The sequence below is a fragment of the Leopardus geoffroyi genome, chromosome A3 (genome assembly GCF_018350155.1).
Source record: "Leopardus geoffroyi isolate Oge1 chromosome A3, O.geoffroyi_Oge1_pat1.0, whole genome shotgun sequence".
NCBI lineage: Eukaryota > Metazoa > Chordata > Mammalia > Carnivora > Felidae > Leopardus > Leopardus geoffroyi.
The window spans coordinates 103607495-103634017 of record NC_059336.1 but is presented as its reverse complement, the minus strand read 5'-3'; the positions used below and the strand labels follow the sequence as shown (position 1 = coordinate 103634017).

Genomic DNA, 26523 nt, shown 5'->3' with positions numbered 1-26523 from the left:
GGATCTGGTCCTTAAGACAAGGAATTTTCTTGCTGCTTGGAACCAGCGGAACCCACGGCTCCCAGAACTGCCTGTCCTAGGATCGCACATATTTGCATGTTGACGTTGTTAATAAAGGACTATGGAGATAATTGAAACAAACCCTGTGGTTTGGAAGTCAACGGTTTCTGCTGCTTAAGGTTCAATTTTCAAGCTCTTCTTTTGGAAAAGCTTTTCAGGCTCAAAGTGCATTTTATGGATGCTTAATAGAGTGACAAATTCCGTGTGAGAGATTTTAGAAACTGTCAGGTGAAGTGAGCCAGCTGGGGCAATGAGGGTTTTTATCCAGGTGGCTGCTGCGTGGGCTCTGAGAGTAATCCCCCCAACGGAATTCCAGCCATGGTTTGAGAAAGTCAACCTTGAAAGAAGCATGTGTCCTATGGGCGCTTCCCTGAGGGTCTGTACTCATTTGTGTATTTGTGTCACAGCAGCCAGATCAGAACCAACTTACTTTGCCTGCTGGGTCCTCCACCTCTGTGCTGATTCTTCAGCCAAAGGGCACCGGACATCCCTGTTCGAGCCCACCGCCGGACACGCCCACCGCTGGACACGCCCACCGCCGGACACGCCCACAGCCGGGACGCGCCCACCTCCATGACTTTGCGCACACGGACCCCTACACCTGCACAGCCTTCCGTGGCCACGGCCGCACATCCAAATCCGCCTGCCTCTCAAGGCCTGGTCCAGATGCCACCACGTTCGCAAGCACCGTGGGCCTCAGGGTAAGTCACCCACCGGCCCCTCTCCAGCGTTCTCCCTTCCTCCTTTGCGCTCCCATTGTGCTTAGACTTCTCTCCTTCAAGGCCGTAAGCTGTTTCCACCATGATTCCTTTCTGATTCTTTGCTGCATCTTCATCAGTACCTTTGCGCTTAATGAAATAACTGTGGCCTTTCACAACTCATTACTTCCTCATGCAATGCAGAAATACTCCTCAGTATACTTTGGTGCTTTTTATAATGTAAGATGAGTATCACGTCTGTTCTGTCAAGTCCTAAAAGCTTTCCATCAATCTGTCCTGGTTATATACCTCGATTGAGGGTGGATTAAAATTTCATGAACCCAAATGTTTGCATACGAGGGCACGCTCATGCATGTTCACACGTAAATGTGAACACACAGACCTATGTGCATGGGATGAGGCCATAAGAGGGGAATATACCGACAACGGAGGCCAGCTGTATTTCTTCGGGAGATTGTCTAGAGTTGCTGCGTGTTTGATGCAAACATGAAACAAACCTCGGTCTAGGAAATGTTCTTCAAATGCTTCGCCGTATGCATGAGCATCAAGCACCAAAATGTGTGACTTCCAAACCACAGGGCTTGTTTGAATTATCTCCTTAGCCCTTTATTAACAAAGTCAACGTGCAAATTTGTGAGATTCCAGGACAAGCAGTTTGGTGAGCAGTGGATTCTGTTGGCTCCAGGATTGTGGTTATGGACCAGCCACAGTAAGCTGTCCATCATAGTGAAAGGGCCTGCTCTGGCCTCTTCCTTCTCCCGGTCACTACTCCTTCTTCACATGGACAGCTTTCGAAGGGCACCGCGGTGTGCTCCTGGCACGCACGCATTCCCACGTGCTGTTGGTGGCTGCTCGGCCAGCACACACTTGAGGGAAAGAGGGGCAACCCCTCTGTAATGTTCTTATCTTTTTTTTTTAATTGATTAATTTATTTTGAGAGAGAGCGCCAGAGGGGGAGAGGCAGAGAGAGGGGAAGAGAGAGAGAATCCCGGGCAGGCTCCGCACTGTTCACGAAGAGCCCGATGCGGGGTTCAAACCCACCAGCTGTGAGATCATGACCTGAGCCAAAGCCGGGAGTCAGACGCTTAACCGACTGAGCCACCCAGGTGCCACCCCTCTGTAATGTTCTTAATGCTTGGGTGGGAGAAACTATTTCCACTCTGGGCCCACCCCTCACATGGTCACAGTCATTCTCCTGACTCATCTGTACCGGCCCAGGTGTTACCATCTGGTCTGAGCTTTTGAAATGTCAGTGGTGAGCTGGGCGGCCTGGCGTTTCAAACCTCAGCCAGTCTTCCGTGCTGCCTCTTCTACCTTGATCCGTGTGTCCATCTGCCACCCTGCCACCTGGGTCCGTTCCCTCCTGGCCACACGTAGCTTCCATACTGAGGCCACCTTCCACGAGGGCTGTGAGTCTCCAGGATGTCCTTAGTTCTTCCCACAAAGTCATTTTTCTGAAGCTGTGCATCATTAATCAACCTATCCTTTGCTCAAAAGCTTTAAGCACTGTACACACACACACACACACACACACACACGTACATACACACGCACACACACACACAGACACGCACACACACATACACATACACACACACATACACACACATGCACACTGCCTGCAGGTGAAAGGCCCAACACTGCGATCTGCCAATGGAGGTCCTAAAAAACTGCCCAGTCTCCTCTTGCCCCCAAGCTTGCCCTTGCCAGCCAACCCCAGACCCGCCACATGCTGCCATACTTTGCCATGCTGCTCTTCCCCTCTGGGAAGATCTGGGGGTCTTTTCTGATTTTTTTCTGAATTTCAATCCAAATGTCACTCTCTTTTATCCCATACTCACATATTCCTTCTAAATTTCGATAACATTGGTATGTTTTGTCTTGGCAACTCTGGTCCTATATAATTCTCCGAGAAAAAAAAAAAAAAAAAAAAAAAGAGGGGAAGGTTCCATCCACCATCGACATTTAGCATATACTGTCCAGGTTATGCCATTTTGGATATTTACAAAGCATGGCCAAAGGCTCTGAGAAGTCCTGCAATAATAATAGTAATAAAACGAATTTCTCTTGAATCACCCAGAAGTTTCTCCTTCTGTACTTGAGTGTGGATTCCCTTGGGGCATAGCATCTACTATGTTCTACACTACTCACTGGTACCCCTTCGCTTCCATTGCCACGCTACCAATAACTGACCCACAAGCAGCCTGAGCATAAACACAGCAGAGAGGAAGTTTTATGGAAACTTCTGTTTCCTATGGGGGCAACTGTCACTGGATGTCCCGGAGGTTCCATTTCATAAGCCATGGTGTTGGGTGAGCGACCAGAGTCTGAGAACCCTGCAGCAAGCCCTGTCCTCAGGGCACTCTCCTTGTTGGGAACCTGATCTGTCAAATCCAGAAGGAGAACGCACCAGATAACTGTGTGTTTAGGAGAAGTACAGTGGGACCATGTTGTTGGCCTCACGCACTGCGGTGCTTTCTCTATAACTGGGCAGCAAGTTTCTCCCTAAGTGGGGGGTACCTGGGTCTAGTGCGCAGGAGTGGTAGAAATGGGTCCCCCTCTGACTGGTGCTCTTTTAGTCTCTGAATGCTACCGCCAGGCTGATGCTCCTGTCTAGGGAAGTCCTTGCACAGGTAGGACACAGTGGGTAGTAAGAGAAGGATCCCAAAGAGAAAGGAAGATTCCTTCACTCTGCAGGAATCCCCAGGGATTGGTGGATAAACCAGGAAGGTGGTCCAACAGCTCCCCACCATGGAGCGTGTCTTTGATGGGGACACAGAGGCCTCCTACAACTCATGTGTCAGGGCCCCTGACTCTTAGCTCTGGGAACCTTTAGGATAAGTGCACGGCTGAGTCATCTGTTCAGTAGAGCACCTAGGCCTCCTGCTGGCAGCCTTCTTTCTCTGTGGGTTCCGCCTGGTACAGAGAACATGGCCCAAGCACAGCAAGTCATGTGGCTGGAGGTTCTTTAATGGGGACAGAATTTCCCTGCAAATTCTATCCCCACCCCTGCATTTCTGTAAGTTGCTTTTAAGGCGCATTTCATAAATCAGGATCTGCTGTTACATAAAGCAGTAGTGAAGAATCCAGTCACGAAAGGCAACTACATTTCATCTCCTGCTGCCTCTGCCTTCCGGCAGGACTCCCTGGAACACGGTGCTGGGGGACCATAAGGAACGTCTGGGCTCCCAGGAAGAGTGCTGAGACCCATGGCCTACATCCAGGCCTGAATGCAGAACGTGCGGGGCCCCTTGTTCGGAAATGATGGAGAATTTCAAGATGGCAACAGCAGAACATTAATCTAGGCGTGAGCAATCTGAGCACAGAGCCCTGGACAATTGCACAGATCATAAGCCCATGAGGCTGGTTCAGCTGGTATCTGCCATGGACCCAGATGGGAGAGTTCTGAGGACTTCATGGTCTCCCCCCTGAGGACTTCGAGGCACAGCATCCTGGAAAGACTTCTTTGAAAAGGGGGCTTCAGACAGGCCCTCTGGGAGCTCTTTCTAGATTTCCACCCTCAGAAGCTGTTAGCAGACTCGAGCTCCACTAAATCATCTGGTTTGACTCAACCTCCACGCTTCGGTGGGGTCGGGTTCCTTCTCGTAGGCTGTGTCCATTCCTACTCTTCAGGATATTTTCCTTGGCCCCGGGAAAATCAGGCTTGCCTTCTACCTGGCTCTCGTGCCTACTTTGCACACGTCAGATCAAAAGTTTCAATACGGAAATATCCGAACCTGATTCTCGCCGTGCCTACAAGTCTCCCCGGGGCCTGGCTCAGCCTGGCCTGTATCCAGCGTGAGCATCTGTTTTTCCGCGAGCTGACTGCCAGCTGGATCCATTTTTTCCAAGCCTCTTGTTGGCTCTCCACTCACAGCCCCCTCTGCTGCAGCCCTACCTTCCTTCCACCATGTTCATTGTCCGCTGGCCCCGGTTATCCACCCTGACCCCTCCCGTTCCTATGTCCTATTCCCCGAAATCTCTACACTTTCTTTCCATCCCTCAGCTCCAAGGCCCAGCCAACCCGCTGACTTCTGCATACCAACCAAAATTGCCTCCTTTCCCCCATTTATGTCCCCCAATACCAAACCCATAAACTTAAAATATTTTCAGCAAGGGGGGCAGTGCTTGGGTGTTGGTTAAGCGTCCGACTCTTGATTTTGGCTCAGGTCATGATCTCGTGGTTCATGAGATCGAGCCCCGTGTTGGGCTCTGCTCTGACAGCACAGGGCCTGCTTGGGATTCTCTCTCTCCCTCTCTGTCTCTGCCCCTCCCTCATGTGGGCTTTCTCCCTCTCTCTCTCTCTCTCTCTCTCTCTCTCAAAAATAAATAAACTTCAAAGAAATCCTTTAAAATATTTTCAGCAGGACAAAGTAGGCTGCCTAATAAATGGTACTAGGAAAAACTGCTATCCATTTAAAGAAAGACTGGATACCTCTTCTTCAAGATGTAAAGGAAAATAAAACCCCATGAACTTGGTATTTTAAACCAGAAAGATAAAATTATAAAATGCCACAAGAAAAAAAAAAAGTATGTGAGAATAGTTTTGTAATCTAGGGGTGGGAGTAGACTTTCTAAGCAAGCCAAAACCTGGGTGTCCACAAAATAATAACAGATTGGATTACCTAAAAATTAAATATTTCTGGGGTGCCTGGGTGGTGCAGTCGGTTAAGCGTCCGACTTCAGCTCAGGTCACGATCTCGCGGTCCGGGAGTTCGAGCCCCGCGTCGGGCTCTGGGCTGATGGCTCAGAGCCTGGAGCCTGTTTCCGATTCTGTGTCTCCCTCTCTCTCTGCCCCTCCCCCGTTCATGCTCTGTCTCTCTCTGTCCCCCCCAAAAAAATAAATAAACGTTGAAAAAAAAAATTAAATATTTCTGTAAAATATAAGACACGGTAAGCAAAGTAAAAGGTCAAACAACGGACTGGGAGAAATAATTTGCAGCATATATTTCAATGGTTTAAGACCCAGAATATGAGAAGAGCTCTTGTAGAACAACAACCAGGGGTGCCTGGGTGGTTTAGCTAGTTAAGCATCCGACTTAGGCTCAGGTCATGATCTCATGGTTCATGAGTTCAAGCCCCACTGTCAGTACAGAGCCTGCTTCGGATTCTGTCTTCCTCTCTCTCTGCCCCTTCCCTACTTGCACTCTCCCTTTCTAAAATAAATAAACTTAAAAAAAAAAAAAAGAACAACAACCAAAAATGAAGGAAAAGAAAGAAGGAAGGAAGGGAGAGAGGAAGAGGAGACAAAGAATATGAACAGGCTGAAAGAAAGGTATAACCAATTTTTTTTTTTTTTTTTTTTAGTTAAAAAAATTGAAAATTAAATTAAAAAAAAAAAGCGAGAGACAGTGAGAACATCATTGCTGCCGTGCAGTCTGGGACTCGGTCCAGCTGTGAGGACAGGCCTGGACTAACCATGGGGGAGCCCCTTGGGGAGGGGTCTCCCGGGAGCTCTAATGTGGAAGCACCTAAATGCGCAGTGTTCTGCTCGGCCACATAGAGGGTCTTCTCCCCTCGAGTTTAAAAAAAAAAAAGGAACGAGAGCAAAGCAACTTATGAAAGAGTCATGAGTAGGCCACAGCCCTTCTTTAAACCAGCTCCCCCCAGCACAATCCGCTAATTTACGTATTCGTGTTTTTCATCTTTTTAAAAAAAATGTTTATTTATTTAGTTATTTATTTAGAGAGCAGGGGAGGGGCAGAGAAGGAAGAACAGAGAGAATCCCAAGCACGCTCCCTGCTGTCAGCACAGAGCCTGATGTGGGGCTTGATCTCATGTACCGTGAGATCATGACCTGAGCGGAAAGCAAGAGTCTGCCACTTAACCATATGAACCACCCAGGCGCCCCGATTTATGTATCTTTTTTTTTAAATTTTTTTTTAACGTTTTATTTATTTTTGAGGCAGAGAGAGACAGAGCATGAACGGGGGAGGGGCAGAGAGAGGGGGAGACACAGAATGGAAGCAGGCTCCAGGCTCTGAGCCATCAGCCCAGAGCCCGACGTGGGGCTCGAACTCACTGACAGTGAGATCGTGACCTGAGCCGAAGTCGGACGCTCAACCGACTGAGCCACCCAGGTGCCCCTGTATCTGTTTTTAAAATCAGTACTTCTAGGGGCCCCTGGGTGGCTCAGTCGGTTGAGCGTCCGACTTCGGCTCAGGTCACGATCTCACACTCTGTGAGTTCGAGCCCCGCGTCGGGCTCTGCGCTGACGGCTCGGAGCCTGGAGCCTGCTTCGGATTCTGTGTCTCCCCCTCTCTCTGCCCCTCCCCTGATCATGCTCTGTCTCTCTCCGTCTCAAAAATACATTAAAAAACATTAAAAAAAAACTTAAAAAAAAATAAAATGAGTACTTCTGGAGGCAGAGTTTAATCCTTTCCATTTTCTTTCAGGGCATGGTTACTGTTTTGTTGGATTTACGCCCTAAAACTCTTCAGCAGGGAGGGCAACATTTTTTTTTTTGAAGATTTTATTTTGTTTTGTTTTATTTTATTTATTTATTTTTTATTTTAAGTTTTTATTGACATTCTAGTTAAACATACAGTGCAATATCAGTTTCAAGTGTACAATAGAATGATTTCAACACTTGCATCCATCACAAGTGCACCCCTTAACCCCCATCACCTATTTAACCCATCCCCCCACCCATCTCCCCTCTGGTACTCGCCAGTTTGTTCTCTGGAGTTAAGAGCCTGTTTCTTGGTTTGCCTCTCTCTCTTCTTATCCCCCTTTGCTCATTTGTTTTCTTAAATCCCACAGATGAGTGAAATCATATGGCATTTGTCTTTCTCCGGCAAGATGTGAAGATTTTATTTTTAAGTCATCTCTACACCCACCGTGAGGCTCGAACTTACAACCCTGAGATCAAGAGTCGAGAGCTCCCCCGACTGAGCCAGCCAGGTGCCCCAGGGAGGGCCACTTTTAAGTCCACCCCCAGAGGCAGAGCCTTCTGAAGAGATACCAGTTGTATGTAGCTGCAAAGTAAGGTGACCACAAATTTGGGGCAAAGAGTCCCACGTGAACTGTAGCATTCGACAGTTTGAAGAAACTTTAATTATGTGATGGATTGCCCAGGCAACGCTGGAAGAAAACGAGCCTGAGTGGGACCAGCAGGCTGCTCTGCGGGGGGACCTGAGGGTGAGTACCCTCATCCCAGTTGCTTGTTCTACGGTCCCGCACCTGGTGTCCGGACGGCTGACCAAGCACCGCCACCCGGGTCCCAGCCGAGCCCTCTCTCTGCCCCGGGGCAGTCACACGGCACCTCCACCCTTTGGGCACTTTCCACCTGGTGCATTTATATTTTCTTCAAATACTACCTTAAGGTAATAGGCTGTTTACATCCCACAGTCACAAGCTTGCATGCCATTTTCCCTGCAGCAAATAATGCTCTCAATTTTACAATAAAAGAATTATTGACAAATTTTCAAGCTGGCTCTTAGAGCCAACTGCAGTGACCCAGGGGCCCCAGCAGTGGGGGTGTGCCCTGCCGGGTCACAAGGGGATCCCAGCCAGCACACGTGGGAGCAGAGACTCAACGCCTCCAGCCGCCTCGAACCCCTGGCTGGGCCCAGTCCCCCGGTCCCCGGTGCACCCTGCGAGTGTACTCAGACGCTGCCTCCTGACTTTGAAGTCAGGGTTTCACTCTCTTGACGAGTACTCATTGCTGAAGGCTACCCTTGCTACTAAAATAACTTTCCATGAAATACTCTTGACTGTAAATGCCCTTATATTATAAGAAATGCTCGTGTTTGTGTGTGGTTACGTCTTGTGTAACCGACTCCACCAGGTTTTCGAGGTGAAAATTGCTCGTTTCTGTCATTTCCAAAACCTGACATTCTTTCACTATAATGTGGCAATTTCTCAGTTCTTTAAACTATTTTTTTCTTTAAGTTCTCATGAATTGGCGGTTCCTGTTTTTCTGAACTGCTTGTCAAAGCCACGGTTGTGTCAGGCTCACAGTCGCCCTTGTTCAATAACTAGGAAACACGGCGAAAAGTCCCCACGGAAAGTGTGACTTCCCGGCCCTCAGGAGCCTCCCTGCTTGCTCCGTAAGTTGTAACTTGGAGGGATGCGTGTGAACATTGGTGGAAGGGAAAGGACTGGGAAGAGACACAACGCGGGTGAAAGTTCCGATTGCTGATTGCTGGTGGGGGAGGTCCTCGGAGTGAGGTTAGACCGAGCTCCGCTCACGTGGATTCCGTGGCCGGGAAGCCGGCCCTGCCTGGGGACACGTCGTACGGCCCACCAGAGCATGGATCCCGTCACCTATGAAGATGTCGTGGCTCTTTCTTTTTCTCCCCCCACCCCACCCACCGCCCCCTTCTGAAAAAGCTCACGTAAAGACCAAATTCTGCTTTTGGACCTCCGCGTTTCCGCAGTTCAGGAAAAGTTAAAACAAAGCGAGAACGTCCCAGTTGTTTAGATAAAGCAGGACCGCCCGGGAACAGGCTGGGCTGGACCTGGGGTGGAAACCGGCTCCCAGCAGCCTCCTTCCGCATCTGGAAGCATGTGCACCGTTTTAGTTTCTTTGAGCTGCTGTAACAAACTACCATAAACTCAAACCACAGAAATGCGTCCAGTAGTTCGGCCGGCAAGAAGCCCGAGCCCTGGCAGGGCCACACTCCCGCTGAAGGCGCCAGGGAGGGAATCGGACCCCAGCCTCCCTCCCAGCTTCCCTGGTTTATGGCAGAACCACTGCAGTCTCTACCTGACATCCTCCGTGTGTGCCCGTCTGTGTCCAAATGTCCCCCTCTTGTAAGGACACCACCCATGTTGGAAAAGGGGCCACCCTCCTCCACGATGAGCTCATCTTTAATTATGTCTACAATGACACCATTTCCAAATAAGGTCTCATTCTGAGTTACTCGGGGCCGGCGGGGGGTGGGGGGGGTGGGTAGGGCTTCAACATGTGAATTTCGGGGAGACACGATTCAGCCCGTAACACACACAGAGGCCTTGAATGATGACTCACAGAGTCTGGATCTCTACTCACAGTCTCTGCTATTTCTCCTGCCAGTGTTTCCCCCCAAACTCTCTCCCCTGAAAATAAATTGCCTTCTTAAAAACACATGTGCTTTCTTTCCTGTCAGTGTCGATGTCTACCCTAAGAGTTAAATTAAAGGTTGTTAAAAGTGTAGAATTCCATACAGCTCAAAATGCTGCTGCCGGTGGAGACGGTCCTGGTCAGGATGTGCCTCTCAAGGAGGCTACTGGCCAGCCAGTCCTCCGAAAGAAGCGAGGCCGCCCAGACAGGGGCCCAAGGCTGTCTGTCGTGCCTCAGTGAGGACGTCCGGCCCCCCTGGGCTCTGTGCTGTCTTCTGTCTTTCAACCCCGTGGGTGCCCTGAGAGTAAAATCCAGGAAGCCTCCTGGGCCCAGGAGCTGCCGTGAGAAACCAGCTGTGGCTGGGCGGCTGGCTGTCTGGCCTGAACTCTGGCTCCCCAACTTGTTAGCTAAGTGACCACAGGCCCAGCTTCCTCCCTGAAAAATGGAGATCATCACTGAGGGTTACTCCGTGACACTTGGAACAGTGCCTGGCCCAGAGAAGGCGCTGTGAAACGTCAGCCGTGGCCGCTTGGGTGCCTCATGGCGTAGTGAGAGCACACGCTGTCACTGGTGAGGGGGGAGGGGAGGGAATTGTTTAAAAGAATTCTGAGATGGATTTTTTTTTTCAGCTCTCGATCTCCATCATCTCCTCCGTGTCTTTTATAAATACAATTTGGTGCCAGGCTGACTGTGGGGACCCGGGACCCTCATGGAACACAGGGCGGCCAAGTCACCACTCACTTTTGGCCCTTGGCTAGTTGCCAGATCGCCACCCCGGGGAATGGGGTCCCAGGCCATTAGAGCGCATCTCAGAGCCCCCACGATGGCCCTCACCGCTCTGGCCCCCTGGGGCTTTGCTAGGGACAGGAGCTCGAACACGGTGCCTTCCCTGCGTGCCCGCCTGTCCCTCGAATGCCTGGACAAGCGCATGCCTCCCCTCAGGACACTGGAGACGGGGAAGCGTGACCACCCCACTAGCTCTGAAATTCAGCAGCCCCAAATGCAGGGAACATACAACCTGGTGTTCTCGAGAACCCAAGAGTGGTTTAACAGTAAAAACGATTGTGCTAGTTTTTATGGAAAGTAGGAAAGAAAAGAAAAAGATTCATTCAACTACTTGCTTGCATTTGCATAAAGAAACTCCGGACAGGTAAACAACGAACAGAAGGGTTTCAGAGGAGAGGTCAATGGCAACTGAGTAGGAGAAGTGGGGCGAGGGCGCTTTTCACCAGACCCCTTCTTAATTACTTTCACTTTTGAACCTTATTCAAGAAATTAATTAAAGCTGGAAACTCTATTCCCTGGTCACTTTTGCGGATTAAAAGAGACATCCATATGACCTCAAAAAGAACCAGCTGAAAGTCGGTGTCACCTTCGATGAGGGCCCTTTTCCAGGTGAGTCCCTCAAGGTGCCCCTGGCGGGAGGGTGCCCCCCCCCCCCCCACGACTAATCACAGAGTTGCCAGCAAGATTCCTTGAGGTCGTGCGAGAGCTGCTCAGGTTCCAAAAAAAAAGTCGTCCTCCATTTTGGGAAGGATTTATTTGAACCATCCGCAAAGGCTTTAATCTGGATGTGGTCCTGGGAAATAGAATGCCGCACGAGGCCTGACATCTGGCCCGCTGAGAGGTTCGTGGTGTTTTGGGGGAGGCTGGTGGGAATTCTGGCTCTGCCTTGAGCTGTGCACCCTGAAACTCTCAAGAACTTCAGTCTGCTCGTCTGCAATATGGGCGAATAGTTGCCAGCCCTCGTGGGATGGATATGGGGGTTGAACAAGATAATGGATAGAAAGCAGCCAGCATACACGGGGCCTATGGGAGATGCTCCATAAATATTCGTTTCTCCATCCCCTGCTGCTGCCAGGAGGCCCTTTCAAAATCGAATTGATTTACTACCTACGGTTTAAGCCGCATGGTTAATCTCCCCTAAGTCCTGCACAAGATATAAATTAAAACCTCCAACATGAGAACCAGGGGGCTCCCCTTTTCTACCAGCAGAGCACCGAGTAACTGTAATGATCTTTGGAATCTGTTGGCTCAGAAAGTTCTGGAACTCTCTCTTTCCTGAAACTTGGAGAACAATTTCCATTTGAATAAGAAGTCCGTCTCTTGCCACTGGCTCTTCGTGTTCACAGAGTGGTAGAAATGAGAGTTGGAAGATTCCAATAATTCTGGCAACCAGAGGGCAAGGGGAGGGGGGCATGAGCTGAGGGGGGCAGCACTTCCAAAAGACGGTGTAATCTGGCCTCTCTCGAGTGATTGCTTCCATTCTGTCCAAGTGCCCCTGGTGACGGACTCAGTCAGTGAACACAGAGCACGTGATACCCACTTTGGGAAGGTGAGACAGTGACTGGGTGGCTCACTTTCTCACCCGGAGCATTCTGGTTTGCAGTCACCTCTTGTGCTGCTGGGTGGCAGTCTGTATTCATTCTGCGTCTCTCCTCTCCCCTCCCCAGAGCAGGCACTTCTGGGGACTTCAAAGGGACCGCCACACAGAGACAGCCACCCATGTGTCAGGCCGGGCTCAGTGGCCTAGCTGAAAGGCGTATCTCACACATATCTGGAACCGAATGCATTCAACCCACAACCCCTGAGGATGTGACTATGCATAACCAACTAAAGCAACAATCCCCCAACAACTGAGCGTTTAAATGTTCTAGATTTAACTGCTGGTGAACTGCTGGCATCCAACAGCAGACCCCAGGGTTAGCTGTCCTCGCCAAAACCTGCCAGGATGTGAGGATGGGGGAGGAGGGAATGAGACAGAAAGAGGTAAGGCTACCCATCAGGAGAAGTCTGGCTGAGTGTCTAAATTATCAGTACCTGCCCCGTTTGTCAACGGGGTCCCATCACACATTTGATTATATGACATGTTTCGCCATCTATCGTCAGCATCGGTGAAACCTTGCACAGCAAGGTGAGCGGTCCTTGAGGTGCCCCAGAATGGCAACCTTGAAGACAGTCGCTAGTGGAGTGCTGCCCTTCTCTGCTCTTGGTCTACACGGATCCAAACAGTCTTCTGGCAAAGACGTAAGAGAAACACCTCTCTAACTTGCAGATGACGTAAAGCTTCACATTTCATGTTAGAGACTATATGGGCCAATTCTAGAAGATTCAACCAAGGATAATGTAAAGTTCTACTTGGGCTAAAAAATAAATTAAGAGACCAACAAAGAAGTCAGTACCCAAGTGCAAAACGAGGGAGATGTGGCTTTGCACACGCCCCACACAAAGAGGCAGGGAGGCAAGCCGACTACAAGTGCAGTGTGGGGGCTGATGGATGGGTTGGCCCCAAACCTCAGCCTAGCATCCAGGACAAGGGCGGTCATTGTACTCATCTGAGGGTGGGACGCCAAACACTGCCATCCGTGACCAGAAGGGCAGCATGGGGTCAAGGTTGCCGAACACCTCAGCGCACACATTCAGGAACCTCGGAAAGAAGGGAGAGCTTGAACACAGCGGCGACAGCCACGCAGCTGGAAGGGCTCATCGTGGAAGAAGCCGGGGCTCGTGGTATTATTCAGCTGTTTCTGGGACAGAATAATTGCTCAGGGAATGTTACCGAATGTGCTGAATTAGGACCATAATTATGGCCACGGATATGACCGAATGGCTTCGGGGGGCAGAGGGAGGTCCAAAATGTGGAAATACCAGAAAACAAGCTTTGGATTATTTATGGAATATCTTCTCAGTGGGTGCTTTGCAGGGATGGGCCGGGCTGTCTCCGGAAGGAAAGAAGGGGTTTTAGTATAGATTAAATGGCCCCTCTTGGGGCTCACATAGAGGGACTGCTGTGGTGAGCAGCACCCTTTGACTCTGGAGAACTCCTGATGAACAGTGAAGAGTGTCCTGTTAACGATGGTGGCTCCAAGTTGGGTTGTTGAGCACTCACCATGGTGGGTCACCTCATGATGGTCACCACAGACCATCAGAGATGCTTGGTGACTCACTTGTGGTCACACAGCTAGCCAGGGGGAGCCAGGGACCTACCCTAGCTGCCCTATCCATGCAGAGAAAACAAAGCAACACAAAAATGCACAAACGGACTCCTTTCAGATCTTCACTCAAATGGAGGGACCCTTCGAGGGACCCACCCCCCCATACATGAGGGGCCCGTGGCCTACACCACCTGCACCTCCCTCCAGCAGCCCTTCTAGCAACCACATTTGCTCATCCCCTGCCTCCATAGGTCTCAATACACACTCGATGAGTACTGAAGGTCTGGACAATCGAATCAGTCTCCCGAGCTCTAAGATAATACAGCTCATGCTGCCCGGGGCCTGGAGAAAATGAAACATGGAGGCAGGATGATGGGATTCCCCGGATGCCCCAGTTGGAGTGGATGGACCACTGCTGGGTGGAGATCCGGGGCCCAGAGAAAGGAGTCTCTGGTCGGGAACAAACAGCAAAGAGGCAGCAATTCCAATAACAACAGCTCCTGCTGGAACACCTACTGTGGGCAGCACTTTGCTAAGACTTCTTCAGGCACTGACCCTTTTCATCCTCACAACAGCCCTCTGTGGCAGTGACTCCTATATTCCCATTTCACAGGTTAAGAGACTGAGACCGGCAGGCATGGGCGCTGGGCAGCGAGAAGCTGGCAGAGCTGAGCTGGCTTCATCCGGGTGGCTCGTGGCCGCCCCGCTGACAGATGGTCCGTGGAATAGAACACACAGCACCGTGCCTAGGGGAGTGGCCGGAAGCAAAGTCCTGGAATTTGGGGGTGACTTCAGGGGCACCATGGGGGAACATCATTTTGCTGTGCTGTGATGCTGCAGTGGAACAGGGCAGAGGGGAGGAGGGGCACAGGCCTGGGGCCTGAGTGTGTGATCTCCCGCCCATTCACCGTATCTCCCGGCTGCTTGCGTGTTTCCAGTCTGTCGTGGCTGAATATGGGCTAATCCTTCTCCCTTAAAAAGCTGAAAGAGTCAAAAGACACGTCTTGGGGACTTGTAGAATGACAGTGACAGGAACCAAGCCTGAGGCTTCCCTTAGGCCACTCTGGTCAGTCCCTGGAACAGCTCCACGCAGACAAAAATGAGGATGCATCTCCCCAGACAGGAATGTGCAGGATCAAGTACCACAAGCCGGGACCGTCTGTCGTGTGGGCCTCAGGTGAGGCCTGAAGAAACCATCAACACAACTGGCAGAAATGCTCTAGATATCAGGTGCCCAGCCTGGGCTACCTGCTGGGCAGGTCATTCTTCTGGGCCACTGGAGACCTTGAAGGCCCAACTCAGGTTTTATGCCCAGAAGGGGGGACAAGGCTTGCCCTAGTGGCACTGGTGGCAGAAACATGGGACCCCCTACCTGCCTGGCCCATAGTTCCTGGCCCAGAAGCTCTTCACCTCGCTGAGGACTGACTGAGAGCCAGACTCAACTTCACCCCTTCGCCCTGTCCTCAGGGTGATGGCCCATCTTTCAAAGCTGCCCAGATCTAGATTTGGGCTTTCCAATATGGCAGCCACTAGCCACATGTGGCCATTTGGGCATTGAAATCTGAAACTAATCAAAATAAAATAGAAGTTTAAGTCCAATTCCTCAGTCGCATTGGCCCCTTTGCAAATGCTCAGTAGCCACACGTGGTGGCTTGTGGCTACATGTGAACACTGATCTAGAACATTCCATCATCACAGAAAGTTCGGTTGGACAGTGCTGTTCCCTGGTCCTTCGAGGGTGCCCTGCCATCACTGTTCTTTCTTACCAACCCCCCCCCCACACCAAGATGGGGGGCTCCAAGTTACGAGAGGCCCAGCAGCAGTTAGCGGACAGGACGAGGCATGTAGAGGGGGGCCCCCCACCAGATACTCCTCAGCTGCACGGGCTGGGAGCTCACACCATGGTCAGGAAAGCAGGGGCACGTTTCCAGAAAGGGCCCAAATTCAGGGACAGACAACCAGGTCGTGAGGGCCCCTCCAGCTGGAGCAGGGGCCCCCAATCAACTCCGCAGCCCCACAGGTGCTGGGTCTTAGGTGTCGAGTGGGAATTGTGGTGACCACCTCGGATCGCAGATTGCCCCGCTCCGGTTTTCTGGCACCTCACAGCCCTGAGGCTGTGTGATGATGCCAGGAGCATTGGGACAGAGATCCCCAAGAATGACCAAATCTGAATGTGCCCTCAGCCAGGTTGAGGGGGTAACACAGCGGCAGCATGAGTGCAAAGCAGATCTGATATAATGTAGAGACTTCAGGAATAAGGGAGCGTTAGATTTTTGATATCTTAGCCCTGTAGACCGAAATTCCTCCCACTGAACAGGACAACTGGACACGCAGAGAAATTATAGGGGAGATGAGGGATGATGGGAAAGGTGGCACAGGAAGGACATATCTGCTCTGAAAATCCTCAGTATCATTTCCAGAGGTTACAGGAGTGTCGTGGCCGCTGAGGCTCATCAAGACCCCAGGAGAAGCCGGGCGTACCTGCCGTCTGCAGAGAGGCTGCTCGGGGCCACCCGCCATCCAGAGGCGCCCCTCCAGGGACCAGCCCCCATGCTCCCTTCTCTGGAGGCCCTCCTGTGGTTGCCCTCTGCCCTCCCAGGGCCACCCTCTGCATAATACTCTTGCAAATCAAACGTTTCCGTTTATTTCAAAATCAGAAGAAAAACCTGAACATAGTGAATATGAATACATAACAATGAATCCCGTTTGCATGACATTCATCTTTATACCAAGACGGTCATCGTACGTTCTCACATGAGGAAGGGGTCACTAAAGTCCATAACCCGGGATGCAGCCCTGAGTCCTTCCTCATTCCTTATACCAGAGGCATAAAAGACAGCTCCATACAAAGGGAACTGGCACCCCACAGACCCTCCTGGTTGACCTACAGATTGAATTTCAGCAGTGATTTCTCATACCTCCCTCTGCATCATGCAGGTAAACCCGCTCCAAAAATAGTTACATCTCCAGGCAAAGCCTTGTGACTATCTGCCCGCTCTGCCGTCGTTAGCACTGGCTTGCTTTCTCCAAGTTGTCTTCTGACTTCAAGGAGGCTGCTGGAGGTCCAGCCATCACCTCTGCATTCCACACAGGAGGACGGAGGGAAGTGGGGGACAAAACGTTAAGCCTCTTAGATGCTCCTTTAAGGAGCTTTCCTAAAATCCCCACTACCCACCACAGCCTGTGTGTTTCATTGGCCAGTCCATCTGTCTGTCTGTAAAGGAGCTGGAGGAGGAAAATGGAGGCACGGAGTAAGGCTCTCGGACGGTGCCAAGCAAAACACAGGAGGGGACTTGGTCCGAGGTAGAATTAAGCAGACGCCCCTTACCGAAAAATCCATCTTGTTCTCAGGCATCCTCGTGGCCCTGGTTGTGCCACCAGATAACGGGGTCGTGTGGAGCCGAGGGTGTGACAGGCTCACCTTCTCTGGCCTTCGCGCAGGTTGAATTATGTGAATACACCGCGTGTCCTTGGAACCGAAACTTTTCTACTTGGGCCATTCTGCTCTTTGCTGGACCGCTGCCGAAGCTTTGAAGCCCAGCCTGGATGAAGCCCCGTCTGTATCCTCGGGGCTGGAAGGGCGTGGTCCTGACTCAGGAGCTGACTCTGGAAAAGCTGGCTGCGAGGGAGGGGGTGAGTCATGAACCCAGACATAGCTGAGATTCCTGGTATGTGCTCTGTGGGGGAAAGAACGCTCAGCTTGGACTGAGTTCCCTCCAGGCAGGAGGTGCTGCGAGACGTGAGGGCGCCCCACCTCCCTGCGCCCTTCCGCTGGGGCACTGACAGCAGCCTGACATTATTGGGCTCATGTCTATTTCACCAGAAAGACAAATGGGAAAGACCTGGTCTGCCCGCTTCACCTCCGCATCCCTGGGTCACAGAACCAGACTGCTGGGTTCAAAGCCAAGCTCCATTCCTTACTAACGGTGTAATTTTGCCATCACCCCTAACCCTTCCGTGTCCCAGATTCCTCGTCTGCTTGATGGGGACAATAATGGTGATCTGCCACACACAGGTCTGTGCGAACTTAAGTAAGGTCATATTTGCAAAGCATCCAGAACAGCGCCCGGCACCGAGCAAGCACTCAGGAAACAAAGCAGTGTTCGAATTATCTTTATTTTATTGGGGAAATGGTAAATATTTGCTAATGCAGGCATGAAAAGAAATCTTATGTGACTCTAATACAAAAAGCAAGCGATTTCTGTCCCGTTGAATGCCCCGCTCCAAGTTGTTCGGGGCTCTTGAAGCCAGTCTCCTCCTGATAGTTCTGATGAGCCCAATGTGGTTATTTCACAAAGTAGACCCTGGTCCCAGAGGAGCTAAATGCCGTAAAGCATAAATCTAGCTGTCTTCTGGCGCACTCTGTTGTGGAGACTGCTTGTTGTCTGTCCTATATCCATTCTCCTTTACTTCCTGTGTTGTCAACAACCCTTACGTTGTCAGGGGCAGCAATGTTCCCAATTAAAAAGCTATATTCCTCTGGCTGCCGTACAGAAACAGTGGCCAATAAAAGATGTAGGCAGAAAGGGTTAGTTGGGGGTTCTGGGAAAGCTCTTTAAAGGAGCCTGATGTCTAGAATGCTTAGCTTTTTATCCCTCCACTTTCCTCTTTCCTCCTATGTGGAATGCAGAGGCGATGGCTGGAGCTCCAGCAGCCATATTAAAACCAAGTGATAACTTTGAGGAAGGAAGTCGATGCTAATGATAACAGAAAAGAGAGATGAATGAACTAGCTGCCCGTTGACCATCACCCTGAGCAGCCTGCTTCCAATCTTTTTCTGTCTGAGAGAAAGCAAGCTTGACACTTGCTGGAGCCACTGTTATTTTGTAAAGTTTTCCTTTATATCTGTCTACATTGGTAGAAACCCATGCATCCCTCTCACACTCTATGAAAGATTTGTCCAGGGAGAACAGCTAAAGTGATACATTTCTGCCATTGTTAAAAATTCCAATATTATAAGTATGATAAATTTTTGAAAGGACAGCATGGAGGGAAAGGCTAAAAGCCTCTGGGGCAGAAGCCCTCAGTTGCAGGGTAATCAATCCTAAATGCAAAAGTTAAGCAGGAGAACCGCAATGGATAAGATTTGCCATCACCATTAGCTTTTTTGACTATAAAAAATGCAATAAAACCAGATGGTTATTGTTTTTCTTCTTCTTCTTCTTTTTTTTTTTTTTAATCAGAAGAGTCATCAAGCCTCCCAACCTCTCCTCCTTCCGGTGGACCCAACTTCCTTCTGATCCTCTGTTGGCTTCTCCCTGCCTGAGCTCTGTGGTCTAACCAGAACCCTCTTGAAGTTGTGAGGAACCCAAGCTCTGCCCCAAAGCACTGGGCCCGGCACACGACTCCCCTGCCACCACACTGTGAACAAAAAGGGGCTTCTGGATTTTGGCACAGGTAACCGCTGTGGGAGAAAACCGCCCACAAAGTGGCACCGTTTCTAACTGAGACAGCCATGCTCAGCAGCCAAAGCCTAAACTCTCAGAAAAGAGGTGTCTAAAGCACCCGATGCCTGACTTTGCAATACCAGAGAGGGCTGATTGAGCAAGGGGACCCATGTGGTCCCTTCTTTCGGACCCCTGAAGAATGAGCGTAAAGATTTGGCTTCTGGGGCACCGCGTGATCTTGGATATCTTCAGAATTGGCAAGGAAAGGCCATATTATGCTCACCCTGGTTTTAGTTTTAAGTGTACCTTACTTAATGTTTTCAATATGAGTCACCTCCATATACTGCGATGATTTTCAAATCACCAGAAGTTGCCTGCAGCTCATTTTAGACAGGAAGCATGAGGACAGCATCCAGCTGCTTCCACCCTGGGAGCAGGTCTGAGGCCAGTGGTCCTGGATTTTCTGACCTGCGGCCCCAGTCTGCTGGATTACAGACAGCGCCCTCTTGGCCCCCTGCGTCTCCTGACTCTCCTCTCCTGATGGAGGCGAAGACCCCACCCCCCCTCCCCCCGCCCCCGTCAGCCATGCACATCTTGAAGCAGCCACTCCGTCTGATACACCTGCCTGGGACTCCCGTACCTGGAATAGGTTGAGCAACTGGCCATCCTTCCTGTCGTCCAGGGTGGGTACGTGTGCGCATTGGGGGCAGGGGGTTAAAGGAAATGCACAGAAAGTTACTACCATGTGGTTGGGCTGAAGGAAGGGGGAGCTGCTCTCATCGCGAGGATGTTACCGATCAAAACGATGGTGGTCATAGCAGTGAGGATAGTGACAACATCTAGAACCCCGGGTTTTCCTGGAGAGACCCCTGAAGCACCCTCCGTTTACCAAATCAATAAAGGTCTTACAAATCAGAGCAGGACACAGATGAGATCTCACTCCAGGAGCATGAAAGCCAATTCTTTATGGCTACCCCCAGGGCCCGGGGCCCAGGTAGACGTAGAAAGGTGTCTGAGCGCAGGTCTGAATCAGTGGATATGTACTTAGCAGCTGCCGAGTCCCCTTGTAACTTGTGTGCTAAGCATCACCGATCTTTCCAAGGCCCCAAGAGGCTGGTCGTCTCATTACCCCCATTTCACAAATGAGGATGGTGAGACCCCAAGAAGTTCAGCAGCTTGTCCAGCGTGAGGGTGAGCTCTCCGTACATCAACGGCTAGTGGGGACACCCGTCAGGGACCGTGAAAACCTCCTGGAGGGAGGTAACCAGAGCCCAGGCTGGGGTGCTGCCGAAGGGTGCGTGGTGGTCGACAGGGCCGGCCAGCGATAGGCCAGTCTCTAAGCTGAGGGAGCCATGGCCACAGGGCACTGGGCAATTTCCAAATGTCATCAAATTGTCAGCATTTTCTTTTTGCAGTAGGTGTCCTTTTAAAATAGATCTGCCCAGTTTCTATCTTTCTTTTCTTACTTTCTTTTCTTACTCCCTGCCTGCACCCTCACTTAGAATCAGCATCTTTTGGTAGTTGGAAAATATGACAAAGCAGCAAATCGTATTAATGAACGCTCTGTTTTCAGACCTGCCCGTGGCCTTATTTCTGGCCTTTTTTACGTGACTCTCCTGATTATCAGAGTGATCATATCAGTTCACCACGGGCTTATATCTCCTTCCCAATAGCGTTTATCCAGGAGGATTAAGACACGGGAGCCGGTGATAAACACCCGTCTGATACCTGGCATGTTCTCTGAAATGGGGACAAGAGAAAATGCTAGTGTGCACAAGCCACTGAGGCACGGCCTGGGGCATTTCGCCTTTTTGGGCTCTGCTCTCCACGAAGATGGCATTTCTCTGAGCACTTACAGAGATTACTCATCGAGAGAGACAGAGTGGGCTGGGACCCCACTTCGGAAATCCCTGGTGTGTGCCTTGCTGAGGTCCTGAGTTTCGAGACTCTCAGCCTTGCCACCGAGGACACTGAAATCACGGGATCTTGCCTGGAAAAGTCACTGCTCAGGGGCCACAAGCCCAGATACCTTCAGAGTCCAGGTAAGGAGGGAAGCCAGTACAGCTAACATCGATGGGGTTCCTTCTGTGTCCAGGCCCTGTTGGAAGCAAGCACTGGACAGATGCTACCTCTCCGAGCCCTCCCAGCAGCCTCTGAATATCATGGTCCAGAAGCCCAAGGCTTCCAAGCCAAGGCCATCAGAGCCTTGCCACGTTAGGGTTCACAGGGCCTGCGATCTAACCAATAGGGGGTCTCACCAGAGTCAGCTGAATACAAAGACCCAATCCTGGACGGGTGAACAGAATTTGATGGGGGGCGGGGGTGGGCTCACACAGGACTGCATTTGGCCTTTGAGCCGCCCACCTGCAACCCCAGTTATTAAAAAATTTTGTTTTCCTTAACATAGTTCTCAGTTTACAGATAAAAAGAGTAAGATTCAAGGGAGATTTTCTTCCTCGGAATCCTACTCTCTGATTTTAAGGTGACGCGCCCTTCCTTCCCCCCCGCTATGTGTCACCTGCAGAATGCCAGCTTTGAAGCTCCAGCAGGGACCCGCTCCCTGCGCCACTCGGTCCCCCAGCAAGTGTGATGTCACGCGACAATAGAGGCAGCTTTTAACCCTGGGCTGTCCCAGCCCTTCACAAGCTCTGGATTTTTAACTTAACAAATTGTATGCTCAACCAGTTCTGTCAAGGCAGACCCTAAAAAGGATCATCCAAAGGGGAGGGTCTCAGCACAGGGACCTGTTAGCAAAGGGGCCTCGCAGGGGCACAAGGAAGGGCTGGGACTAAAGCTGGGAGGGGGTGGGGGTCACAGAACTGGGAACGCACCCAAAGCCGATTCTAACCACAGACCAAACAGCCCAAACGTCCTGGAGGGGCCAGCCAGCCACCGTGCTGTGCCCGGGGGCAGATCGCATGTGTTCTGTGAGGTGCTCCAATTTTAGCAATTGGTGCTGACTCATTATTAACCCAGAAAGCCCACACACTCAAATGACCCTACTGAAAAAGCTCCCTGTCATCCCCTGCTTACTGGTGTGCAGTTTTTTTAAGCAAATTCAAAAAATGTTTATCACAAGGTATTTATGACATTTTAACCGTTTCATTTACAGTAACCAGAATGACATTTAAAAAAAAAAAAAAGTTTCCTGTAGTTTCCTTGACTGTAAGGCTAAGTCTCATCAGAATAGTAACAGGCTGAGAAATGCATATCAAGTTCGTATCAGGCCTCAAGGGCTCAACTATCCAATCCTCACCCACTGCCCCGGGGCCCCCAGGCCCCCCAGGCCCCCAGCCCACCAGCCCCCAGCCCCCAGTACATTTTCTTTCTGATTTGACCACAGTTAGTGATATTCAGTCACGAGCAAAAGGAAAAGGCATAAACTACGTTCCCAGAATCAGTCATACACCCATAGAGAGGGAAGCCAGAATTCTGCCTCTCTATCGTATTTCTTGCACTAGAAACTGGGCGGCTCAGATCATGCAGCCAGAAATGTCTCAGGGGGCTGTCTTCCTTCACCTCGGAGAAGCAGAAGCTGGCCCAGCCTCGGCAGCCCTGGGTTAACACAGGTTCACCCACCTCTGTCTCTGAACTTCCCTAGGGCTCCAGAGGGGAGTCTGGAACAGCTTATTTTCCAACCAAGCATCACAGTCTATTCCAAGACAGCATAACATGCAACGAATAGCTACACGCTCCCAATTAATGACAGAGACCAGCAGCCTAAAATACAGTCGTCCTGGGGGTGGGGGCAGAAGAAGCAACTTTTCTAAAATTATGGATCCTCGAAGTCTCGAATGCGGTGTCCCTTCCAAGAGGGCAGTGCTTTAACCCAGCCGAGCTTCTGAGGCAGACTATAGAAATGATTGTAAAAATGACAGAAACCTACTCACCGGGGAGAAGCAGCTGGCTCCACCTTCCCAGGGCCCCGGGGCCGTGAAGAACTGAAGCCCACACTGGCTCAGGCACAGCCGGCCTGGAATATCAGTGCGCAACTTAGAAAGCTTCTAGCATGCAGTCACTGGCTTCCCTCCATTCCCAATGGTGTCCCCATGACTGAGACCAAAGAGGAAAAAAAAAAAGGGGGGGGGGGAGAGAGAGAGAGGGGAGAGAGAGAGAGAGAGAGAGAAAGAAAAAAGGAAAAAAAAAAGAAGAAAAAGAAAAAGAAAAAAAAAAGGGCGCACACCTCAGTCTTCATTCTCATTGGAACAAGATGACTCACGCTGACTCACAGCCACCACTTCCTCTCCGACATTCTCTTCATACTTGCGAGCTGGGCTGGTCCCGTTCCCAGGGTCTCTGCAGGCCTTCCTGGAAGAACAGCCTCCTGCCCCTGGCAAAGTGACCCAAACGCTGACCTCACATGGAGCACCCCCCCCCGCCCCCCACCCCCTCAGCAGCACGGGGGCGGGAGCGCCGACCCAGGGGAAATGCTTTTTATTTAGGAGATTTGAGCCACAGGAAAAATAAAGTGCACGAATCTCATGTGCATTTGAATTTCAAATACACGCTGAAACGTTGTCCTGGGTTGCACAGCCCAAAGGAACCTCTTCCTCTTTTTCAGGGCATTTCAGGGAAGGGAGAAGAGAGGAATATTGTCTTACTCTTTTAAGGAGGTTGGGTTTACTTCACCCTGGCAAGACTGACCTCAGTGCATGTTTCCTTCTGCAGATCTTCCTCTGACATAGCAGATCATGGGATCTCAAATCGTGATCTCCCCCAAGCTGTTTATCAGGAGGGTGTGTGTTCTGCTTTTAGGATTAAGGGACTCACCAAACCTTTTCTATCCATCTTGCAGACTTCCAGCATTCGCCAGACGCGAATATGAAAACCCCAAGAAATGAAAGGAAGGTGTAACAATCAACTTTTCAAAAGCTGTTGAGGAACGTTAACACGCAGGAGCAGAGAGTAGCCTCTGCCCCCCACCCCCCAGTTTTCTTTGGGATGATCCTGGGCGTGGGGCAGCCTTACACAGCTTCCTGCATTTTTAAATTATGAAAGACTAAGAGGAGAGCAAGACCATGTGATATTCAGCAGCCTCCTGAGAAGCCGAGACATGCGGCCATGATTGCTTTAGGACGACCGTGGTTTCTAGAAGGCGACACACACAAGACCGTGCGTGAACACCGATGCTCTTAAACCATTTTTGACCTAGTGCCTCCTGCTGTGTAGGCCACACTCTGATACCCCTAAGGGATATACAGAAACTAAGGAAATTGCGTTCTGTAAGGGGGCAAAAGACCCAGGCCAGCCGCATCTGTGAGCAGTGTGGACCTCATCCTGGCGGGGCCAGGAGATCTACTTTCCATTTACAGCTAGATTCGTCTTAGGGAAAACATAAGTCCTATATCTCAGGTTCTTTTAACAGGAAAAGCAGGGCATTTTCTATCAGACAGGACCAAGTGCTTCGACTTCCCCATGAACGTTGTAGTGTACCAGCTGGTCAAATATTCTCATTTCTTGCAGGGTTTTGTCGGTCTGTTTGTTTGTTTTTGTTTTTTTCAGGAGAATGGAAAACCTGCTAGTTTTCTGGAGTTTAAGAACAGCTTTTCATTGCAGTGATTTCCTTAAGGGAGAAGGGGGAACGAGGATGGGGCAGCAGACTCACGAACAGCCTAAAGATGTGGCTTCAGCAGCACCGTGTGTCATCCCCAAGGGACATATCTTAGCCAGCGGGGGCCCAGCAGCCCCATGGGAAGTCCACCCTGATGCCAGGAGTCTGCGGGGGCTATCGAAGCAGGGGTTATGGGTTATAAAAAGCCAGACTTTATTTTATTTATGAAGACTTGGATCAAGTCGACTCATTAATCCCTGGGAGAGAACTAAACAATATATTAATTTTTTAAAAATCGCCAGGAAAAAAATGAAAGAAATTTGAAATGGTTGGGAGAAACGTAGGTCCCTGCATAGCAGGGACATCCTCCTGCCAGGAGGACTCGGCCAGAGGCCTCATCACTATAGCAGCGGGACCTTCCACAGTAACAGTGTTAACAATGAGCCTTCTGGAATATTCCAGGTCAAAGCCTCAGACTTGAAGCTGGGCCTCCTCCCAAAGGACAGTTTGAGCCCTCACTGTGGAAGGTCACTGGGACTGTGTCCTCCCTATGTAGTATTTTGCTGAATAATCCTATGAATGTTATCTCTAAATTCCTGATTGTACCTCCATCCAGAGCTCTTCTCGTTTGGGCTGGGAAGTAGGGAGAGGGTGTTAGTGTGAGAAGGAGGAGGCCACTCCCAACACATTCACAAATAAAGCGTTCGTTAAGGCATATCGGTAGCACTGCTTCCCATGGTTGTGAATATGGAATGTTCTAGAGTGGATTCTCTTTCAGCTGGCTGATTTCTGCATCTTCCACCAGAAAGGAAACAATGATGACCCTCTGGATAGGGCTGCATGGAAACACGATTTAAACATCTACATGCTTTCGCCAATATAAATAGCACTGTGAAAATTTAGGTTTCAGTGAATTAGGAAAATAATCCAGTTTCACTCCTAAAGTGCGCAGACCGAGGACATGTTGTAGGGTTCTTATAGATACCGATGGCTCACGTTGAAGAGTGTTTGTTACGTGCCAGTCACTCTCCTACACATGCACAGATATGACCGCCTCTGATCCTCAAAATAGCCCTATGAGTAAGATCATCCCCACTTTCTAGCAAAGAAACCAAGGCACAGAGAGAGCCAGAAGGCTGCCCAAGGTTGCAGAGCCCAGATACGTACCCAGGCCGCCTGGTGTCAGAGCCCCCATTCCTAACCACCAGACCAACATGAATTCCCACAAGGAACTTTTTAAAAAGTCTTTGTGCCCACGTCTCCTCACATCATGGTACATTCTCCCAGATTCTACAGATGTAAGGTAGACGTTTTTCCTATTCATTTGAGAAGTCAATCAAAATCCTAGCCTTGGAGTGAACGATCCCATACAACAGTAAGAGTTCTCACTAATGGAAAAAACTGGTTAGAATTGCCCACCGGCACGTCCCAAAAAGTATACAAAGCTGTCCATGATGCCAATGCCTGTGCAGACAGTACTCCTCTTAATACGGGACACGAGGTCATTGGGGAATGTCCCTAATGGTCTTTCTGTCACTCGAGCAAACGGGTCTCCCCACCACCCTCTTGCCTGGAAGAAATCCATCCCCTTGTTGTAAATCCAGCACTGTCCTTTCCCCGCGCTCTATCCTTACTTCTTTTCTAGGATTTTGTTAATAATCAAATACAAGTATTTTCCCTCCAACATCCTGAACCTTTTCCTGTCTGTGGGCCTCAACACAGGCTCCAGTCACTTCCATCTCCCAAATCCTTTCCCTGCCTCTGACCTCGTGGAGTAGACCCCACGGATGCCCCATTCATCCTATCCCTCCCCCGTTAGTAGCAG

The 26523-nt window shown here is 50.4% G+C and overlaps 2 long non-coding RNA genes across 10 annotated transcripts in view; one reads left to right on the top strand and one right to left on the bottom strand.

The window, feature by feature from the left end:
• Positions 1-23897, bottom strand: part of LOC123581137 — a 156714-nt gene extending 132817 nt beyond the window's left edge. For 2 of the 9 annotated variants that reach the window (XR_006703622.1, XR_006703623.1), the window contains exons 1-2: positions 23749-23847; positions 23038-23477 (exon numbers count right to left, since the gene is read on the bottom strand). This is a non-coding gene — a long non-coding RNA (uncharacterized LOC123581137). Of the gene's footprint in view, positions 1-23037; positions 23478-23748 lie in introns of all 9 variants that reach the window. The other 7 variants (XR_006703621.1, XR_006703619.1, XR_006703617.1 and 4 more) reach the window with 5 other exon arrangements.
• Positions 18912-25421, top strand: LOC123581139. The gene is made up of 2 exons (XR_006703635.1): positions 18912-21189; positions 23943-25421. It is a non-coding gene; the product is annotated as an uncharacterized LOC123581139 (long non-coding RNA).
• The last annotated feature ends 1102 nt before the right edge of the window (positions 25422-26523 follow it).